Source organism: Ursus maritimus, unplaced genomic scaffold, assembly GCF_017311325.1.
Source record: "Ursus maritimus isolate PB19 unplaced genomic scaffold, ASM1731132v1 scaffold_29, whole genome shotgun sequence".
Taxonomy (NCBI): Eukaryota; Metazoa; Chordata; class Mammalia; order Carnivora; family Ursidae; genus Ursus; species Ursus maritimus.
The window spans coordinates 32930726-32939853 of NW_024425452.1; the positions used below are offsets into that span (position 1 = coordinate 32930726).

The window sequence follows — 9128 nt, forward strand, 5'->3', positions numbered from 1 at the left end:
TACATTCTAGCTCCATGAATGTCATTGCAAATGGCAAGATTTCACTTTTCTTGATGGCTGAGTAATATTCTATTATATACACATACCATAACTTCTTTATCCATTCATCAGTCAATGGACATTTGGCATCTGGGCTCTCTCCATAGTTCGGCTATTGTTGATAATGCTACTATAAACATTTGGGTGCATATACCCCTTCAAATCTGTATTTTTGTATCCTTTGGGTAAATACCCAGTAGTGCAATTGCTAGATCATAGGGTAGTTCTACTTCAAGGTTTTTGAGGAACCTCCATACTGTTCTCCAGTGTGGCTGCACCAGTTTCATTCCCACCAACAGTGCAAGAGCGTTCCCCTTTCCCCACATCCTTGTCAACAGAAATGTCAATTCAGGTCCTCTGTCCATTTAAAAAATTGGTTTATTTTTTATCACTGAGTTGTAAGAATTCTTTGTCTATTCTAGATACAAATCCATTATCAGATATATGATTTATATATTTATATTTCTCCCATTCTGTGGGTTATCTTTGAAGCATAAAAGTTTTAGCTTTGATAAAATCCAATATATTTGTTGTTACTGTTTGTGTTTTTGTTGTTATATTTAAAAAGGCTTTCCTTAACCTAAGGTCATGAAGATTTATTCATGTTTTTTTCTAAAATTTCTATAGTTTCAGCTCTTACATTTAGGTCTATGATCCATTTTAAAAAAAAAAGATTTTATTTATTTATTGGACAGAGAGAGACACAGCAAGAGAGGGAACACCAGCAGGGGAAGTGGGAGAGGGAGAAGCAGGTTTCCCCCTGAGCAGGGAGCCCGATGCAGGGCTTGATCCCAGGACCCTGGGATCATGCCCCAAGCCAAAGGCAGATGCTTAACAACTGAGCCACCCAGGCACCCCATAGGTCTATGATCCATTTAGAGTTCATTTTTTTTTTATAAGGAAGGAATCCAAGTTCATTTTTTGCATGTGGATATCCCATGTCTCAGGATCATTCGTTGAAGGTAATCCTTCTTTATTACATGGTCTTGGCACTTCTCTCAAAAACTGAGTGAACACAAAGGTGAGAGTTTATTTCTAAACCTTCAGTTTTATTTCATTGATCTATTAAGACTATCTTAACGCCAGCACAAGGTTCTCTTGATTACTGCAGCTACATTATATGTTTTGAAGTCATCAAGTGTGAATCCTCCAACTTTGTTCTTTTTCAAGATGATTTTGGCTACTCTGGGCTCCCTGTATTTCTTTATAAATTACAGGATCAATTTATCAATTTCTGTAAAAATCTCAACTGAGAATTTAATATGGATTGTATTGGCTCTGGAGACCAATTTGTGAATATTGCTATCTTAATATTAAGTCTTGTAATACACAAACAAGAGATATCTATCCATATATTTAGTTCTTCTTAACATCTTTCAGCTAAGTTTTATAGTTTTTCCCCCCTGCTTTATTGAGGTATAATTGGAAAATAAAATTATATATATTTAAAGTGTGTGATGTGATGAATCCATCACCTCATACAATTACTGTTTTTTACTTTTGTGGTGAGAATGTTAAGATCTATTCACATAGCAAATTTCAAGTAGATAATACAATATTATGAACTATAGTCACCATACTGTACATTAGATCCTCATAATTAATTCACCTTGTAATAGAAAGTTTGTACCCTATACCCACCATCTCTGATTTCCCCCACTCTCAGCCCCCGGCAACCACGATTCTACTCTGTGTCAATGAGTTTAACTTTTTTTAAATTTCACATATAAGTGATACATACATTATCTGTCTTCTTCTGTCTGGTTTATTTCACTTAACATAATATCCTCCAAGTTCATTCATGTTGTCACAAATGGCAAGATTTCCTTCTTTTCTACGGCTAAATAATATTCCTACATATGTAACACATTTTCTTTATTTATCTATTCATCAATGGACAGTTAGGCTATATCTATATGTTGGCTACTGTATATAATGTTGCAATAAACATGGGAGTGCAGATAGTTCTTGGAGATACTGATCTTGTTTCCTTTGAATATATACCCAGAAGTAGGACTGAAGGATCATATGGTAGTTCCATTTTTAATTTTTTTTTTTAAGATTTTATTTATTTATTTGACAGAGAGAGACAGCCAGCGAGAGAGGGAACACAAGCAGGGAGACTGGGAGAGGAAGAAGCGGGCTCCCAGTGGAAGAGCCCGATGTGGGGCTCAATCCTAGAACGCAGGGATCACGCCCTGAGCCAAAGGCAGATGCTTAATGACTGAGCCACCCAGGCACTCCCCATTTTTAATTTTTTGAGAAACTTCCAATTGTTTTCCATAGTGGGTACATCAACTTACATTCCTAACCAACGGTATACAAGGGCTCCTTTTCCTATAGATCTTTGCCAGTACTTCTTACTTCTTGTTTTTTAATAAAAGCTATTCTAACTGGTGTGAGGTGATATCTCACTGCGGTTTTGATTTGCATGCCCCTGATGGTCAGCGATGTTGAGAACCCTTCCATGTATCTATTGGTCATTTGTGTGTCCTCCTCCTCCTCCTCCTCTTCCTCCTCCTCCTCCTTCTTCTTCTATGTCTTCTCTACAGAAATGCCTATTCAGGTCCCTTGTCAATTGTTTAATCACTTCTTTTTGTTATTAAGTTGTATGAGTTCCTTGTATATTTTGGATATTAATCCCATTTCTCATATACGCTTTGCCAACATTTTCTCCATTCCATAGGTTGCCTTTTCATTTTGTTGATGGTTTCCTTTGTTGTGCAAAAGCTTTTAATTTCATGTTGTCCCATTTGTCTATTTTTGCTTTTGTTGCCTACACTTTTGGTGTCATTTACAAAAAAATCATTGCCAAGACTAATGTCAAGGAGCTTTTTCCCTTTTTCTTCTAAAAGTTTTATAGTTTCAGGTCATATATTTAAGTCTTTAATCTCTTTCAAGTAATTTTAGTGAGAGGTATAATCTAGGGATCCAGGATCATTTTCAAGTGGATATCTAGTTTTCTCAGCATCATTTGTTGAAGGGACTATCTTTTCCTTTATTAAGTTTTCTTGATATCCTTGTCAAAGGTTCTTTGGCCATATATTTGAAGGTTTATTTCTGATTCTCAGTTTATTTTTATTTTTTTATTTTTTATTTTTTAAAGATTTTATTTATTTATTCGACAGAGATAGAGACAGCCAGCGAGAGAGAGAACACAAGCAGGGGGAGTGGGAGAGGAAGAAGCAGGCTCATAACGGAGGAGCCTGATGGGCTCGATCCCACAACGCCGGGACCACGCCCTGAGCCGAAGGCAGACGCTTAACCACTGTGCCACCCAGGCGCCCCCTCAGTTTATTTTTGAATGAACTCAAGTCTACCATGATTAGATGACTCTTTATATAGCAATTAAATGCATGGCTTCTTGTATCAGTCTGCAGGACTGTAAGTACTCCACCATTTACGGTGTGATGTTAGGCAATTTATTTTTTGCAAACAATTTTCCTTATCTATTAAGCAACAATAATGATAGTGCCTCCCTCCAGATGGGATTATGAAGAATAAATAAAAGAAAGCCTGTTAAAAATGCTCAATACATAGAAAGAACTCAAAAAAAATCTTAGCTATTATTATTGCCTATTTTTCACAATTTTATTAAGGCACATCCAACATAATTATAGCTCCCTAAGGATCTTCAGATGGTTTCTTACGGATTTTAGGATTGTTTATTCTATTTTTGTGAAAAATGCCAATGGAATTTTGATAGAGATTGTACTGAAGCTGTAGATCACTTTAGGTAGTATGGACATTTTAACAGTATTAATCCTCCCAATCCATTTATTTATGTCTTCCTCAATTTTTTTCTTCAATGTTGATGGTTTTCATTGTTCAGGTTTTTCACCTCCTTGGTTAATATTTGTTAATACTTCGTTAAATTCGTTAATACTTGGTTAAGTTTTGTTTCGTTTTGTTTTCTTTTGTTTGATGCTATCATAAATGGGAGTCTTTTCTTAACATCTTTTTTGGATAGCTCATTGTTAGTATACAGAAATACAACTGATTTTCATACGTTGATTTTGTGTCTTGCAACTTTACTAAATTTAGCAGCTCTAACATTTTTTTGGTGGAGTCTTTAAGGGTTTCCATATTCAAGATCATGTCATCTACAGAGGGACATTTTTACTTCTTCCTTCCTCATTTGGATGCCTTTCCTTTCTTGCCTACTTGCTCTGGCAAGGACTTCCAGTAATATAGAGAACAGAATATGGTCAATAAAGAAGAGCATCCCTGTCTTGTTACTGATCTTGGAGAAAAAGCCTCTGGATCTTCACTGTTGAGTATGCTAGCTGTAGACTTGTCATATCTGGTTTTTATTATGTTGAGGTATATTCTTTCTCTACCTAATATTTTGAGAGTTTTTACCATGAAAGTATGTTGAATTTTGTCAAATGCTTTTTCTGCATCTATTCAGAGGATCACACAATTTTTATCCTTTGCTTTGTTAATCTACTGATTTGTGTATATTGAACCATCCTTGCATCTCAGGGGTAAATCTAACTTGATCATGATGTATGATCCTTTAAATGTCCTGCTAAATTCATTTGTTAGTATTTTTTCATCTACGTTCATCATGGATATTGACATGGAATTCTCTTTCCTTGTAGTGTCCTTCCCTGGCTTTGGTATCAGTGCAATGCTGCCTCATAAAATGATTTGTAATGTTTGCCCCTCTTCAGTTTTTAAACAGAGTTTGAGGGGGATTAGCATTAATTTTTTACTGTTTGGTAGAATTCACAAATGAAGTCATCTGCTCCTTTGTTGGGAGATTTTTTGACTATTGATTCAATCTCTTTACTATAGATCTAATCAGACTTTGTATTTCTTCATGATTCAGTCTTGGTAGATTGTATGTTTGTAGGAATTTGTCCACTTCTAGATTGTCCAATTTGTTGGCATATATAATATTTTTGAAGCATTCTCTTACAATCCTTGTATTTCTGTGGTGTCAGTTGTTACTCTTCTTTTGTATCTGATTTTATTTATTTGGGTCCTTTCTCTTTTTTTCTTGATGAGTCTGGCTAAGGGTTTTTTAATAAAAGCTATTCTAACTGGTGTGAGGTGATATCTCACTGTGGTTTTGATTTGCATGCCCCTGATGATCAGTGATGTTGAGAACACTTCCATGTATCTATTGGTCATTTGTGTGTCCTCCTCCTCCTCCTCCTCTTCCTCCTCCTCTTCCTTCTTCTTCTATGTCTTCTTTACAGAAATGCCTATTCAGGTCCCTTGTCAATTGTTTAATCACTTCTTTTTGTTATTAAGTTGTATGAGTTCCTTATATATTTTGGATATTAATCCCATTTCTTATATATGCTTTGCCAACATTTTCTCCCATTTGGTTTTATCTTTTGAAAGAACCAGCTCTTGGTTTCAATGATTTTTTTTTTCTTTTTCTTTTTCTCTCTCTCTTTCTTTCTTTCTTTCTTCTTTCTTTCTTTTTTTCTTTCTTTCTTTCTTTCTTTCTTTCTTTCTTTCTTTCTTCTTTTTTTTGTCTTTATGTCATTTAATTCTGCTCTGATCTTTATTATTTCCTCGTATCTACTCACATTGAATTTTATTTATTCTTTTTAGAGCTCCTTTAGGTGTAAGTTCAATTTTTTTTACTTGAGCTTTTTCAGTTTCTTGAGGTAGGCCCATATCACTATATATTTCCCTCTTAGAACTGCTTTTACTGTATCTCAAAGATTTGGGGCCATTGTTTCATTTTCATTTGTCTCCATATATTTTTCAATATCTTCTTTGATTGTTTCATTGACCCACTGTTATTTAGTATCACGTTGTTTAGCTTCCATTTGTTTGTGTTTTTTCCAGTTTTTTCTTGTGATTGATTTCTAATTTTATACCGTTGTGGTCAGAAAAGACACATGGCATAATTTCAATCTTGTTAAATTAACTGAGGGCTTGTTTTGTGGCCTAACATGTGATTTATTCCAGAGAATGTTCCATGTGCAGTTGAAAAGAATGTGTATTCTGCTGTTTTTGAATGGAATGTTCTGTCTCATCTGTTGGGTTCATCTGGTCTAATGTGTCATTCAAAGACATTATTTCCTTATTGATTTTCTGTCTGGATTATCTATTCACTGATGTAAGTGGGGTATTAAAGTTCCCTACTATTACTGTATTGCCATCGATCTCTCTCTTTATATTCACTAATATTTGCTTTATGTATTTAGGTGCTCCAATGTTGGGCACACAGATATTTACAATTGTTATATCCTCTTGTTGGATGTCTTCTCTTTCATTTCTGATGGTTTTTTGTTTTGTTTCTCTTTTTTTTCTTAGTCTAACTAAAGACTTGTCAATTTTATGTTTTGAAAAAAGCAACTCTTCATTTCTTTGATCTTTTCTATTGGTTTTCTAGTTTCTAATTCACTTATTTTTGCTCTGATCTTTGTTATTTCCTTCTTTTTGCTAGCTTTGGGCTTAGCTCTTTTTTAGTTCCTTGAGATATAAATTTAGGTTGTTGATTTGAAATATTTCTTTTTTCTTAATTAGGCATTTATTGCCTGCTTAGAGTTGCCCTCTTAGAACTGCTTTGACCTCCATCAAAAGAACCAGCTGCCTGGTAGCTCCTGCTGTTGTACCTCTTCATTATCCCACATCACTGCTGCTGCTATGGCTAGATGAGTCCTTATTGGGGGTAAGTCTCCCAACTTTGAGGCCAATACTCTCATTGGCCACATCCATTTCCACGACTCTCTGAGAGGTCACATGAGGCATTCTTTTGTCACATGCCTGAGACTTTTGTCCCAGTGTGTACTACAAAGTTTGGCAGAGCAGCAAATCTGGCACCAAAATTTACCAAGAGGAATGTTAAGGATGATTGCTCTTTTAATAGATGATGTTGAAGAACACCCTGCCTGGAGCAAGGGTATCAATGCTTACAATGGTGAGAAGTCCACGGAAATGTTACCTTTTCCAATCACTGATGATAAGAATCAGGAGTTCACTATCCTGTTGGGCATGCTGGACCCAGCAGAGAATGAACAGGGCATCCCTGTGACAGCTTGTGTGATGTTTATTTTTGGTCCTGATAAGAAACTGAAGCTGTAATCCTCTATCTAGCTACCTCTATCTGGCAGGAGCTTTGATGAGATTCTCAAAGTAGTTATTTCTTTCAAGCTGACATTGGAAAAGAGAGTTGACACCCTGGTTAACTGGAGAAATGAAGACAGTGTGACGGTCCTTCCAACTATCCCTGAAAAGGTAACCAAAAAATTCTCCCTAAAGGAGTCTTTACCAAGGTGCTCCCATCTGGCAAGAAAGACCTCTGCTATACTCCTCAGCTCTAAGGTCCTCTGAGAAGTTGGTGTTAGAACTGCTTGCTTAGCACAGTGAGCCAGAGGATGCTAGCTGCTAATCATGTTTTCCTGCAGCAAAAAAAAAAAAGTAAAAACATCCTGGTATTATCCCTCCCCCCCCCAAAAGCTATTGCTTATGCTGCAGTTTGGTACATTGTGTTTCCTTTTTCATTTTTTGAATATATTTTTTGTTTTTCCTTTTGATTTCTTCTTTGATCCATTTGTTGCTCAGAAGTGCATTGTTTAATTTCCACATATATTTGTAAAATTTCCAGCTTTCTTCCTGCTACTGATTTCTCATTTCATACCATTGTGTTTGGAAAAAATACCTGGTATGATTTCAGTCTTAAATTTATTAAGACTTGTTTTGTGGCCTAACATACAAGCTATTCCAGAGAATGTTCCATGTGTGCTTGAAAAGAAAATGTATTCTGTTGCTGCTGGCTGGAATATTTTGTATATGTCTGTTAGGTCCATTTGGTCAAAAGTGTAGTTCAAGTCCAATGTTTCCTTATTATATTTTCTGTCTGGATGATCTATATATTGTTGAAAGTGGAGTACTGAAGTCCCCAGCTGTTATTGCATTGTCTATTGCTGCCTTCAAATCTGGTAAAATTTGCTTAATCTAGTTAGGTGCTCTAATGAGGGTGCATATACGTTATATCCTATTGATGAATTGACCTCTTTATTATTATATAATGACCTTCTTCTAAAGAAGGAGTTTCTTTTCTTTGTTGCTTTCAAAATTCTCTGTCTTTGATTTTTGACCATTTTATTATCATGTGTCTCAGTGAATTTCTCTTTGGGTTTTATCTGTATGGGGACCTATGAACTTCAGATACCTGGATGTCTTATCTCTGCCCAGATTTGGGAAGTTTTTAGCCCTTATTTCTTTAAATGAGCTTTTTGTCCCCTTTTCTCTCTCTTATGGTTCGGGGATTTCTGTATTATGAATATTGTCTCTTCTGATGGTGTCCCATAATCATGTGGCTGTTCACTACTTTTTTTCATTTTTTTTTCTTTTTTCGCAGCTGACTGGATAATTTTAAATGCCTTGTCTTTGAGTTCACCGATTCTTTCTTCTGTTTAATCAAGTCTTCCGTTGATGCTTACCACTGCATTTTCATTTCATTCACTGTACTCTTCATCTCCAGAATTTCTGCTTGGTTCTTTTTTATGAGTTCTATCTTTCTGTTGGCTCTCTTATTTTGTTCATGTTTTCCTGATTTCTTTTAGTTGTCTGTTTTCTCTTATAGCTTGGTGAGCTTCCTTAAAACAATTATTTTGAAACAAATTTTTTTTTTTGGTCAGAAAATTCATAGATTTCCATTTCTTTGTGGTCAGTTACAGGAAAATAATTGTGTCCCCTTGGTAGTGTAATGTTTACTTGCTTTTTTGTGATTCTTGAAGTCTTACATTGCTGTCTTCTCATTTGAAGAAGCAGTCACCTCCTCTAGTCTTTACTGACTGGCTTCAGGAAGTAGATACCTATACTGGTCACAGTCCAGCTGGGAAGTCTGAAGGTTTTTTCTCAGATGTCTTCTATGAATGTGCCCACCCCACATGTGTTATTCCCTCCTGGGGGAATTTTTAAGATTCTCTGTCCTCTCTTGATCCTGCAAAACTGTATTAGGTGCTGACAGTCTCCTACCTGTTTTCCCTAGAGTGGTGCCTTGAAATGCTCAAGTTTGTGAGCATTCTCCCGATCTCACAGAGTCAGGCTGGCTTTCTGCACTTAGTTGTTTACAAAGGCTTTTTTTTTTTTTTTTTTTTTTTTTTGGTCTAAAA

At 35.7% G+C, this 9128-nt stretch overlaps 1 pseudogene; it reads left to right on the forward strand.

Moving 5' to 3' along the window:
- The first annotated feature begins 6654 nt into the window (after positions 1-6654).
- Positions 6655-7555, forward strand: LOC103657430 (annotated as a pseudogene).
- The last annotated feature ends 1573 nt before the right edge of the window (positions 7556-9128 follow it).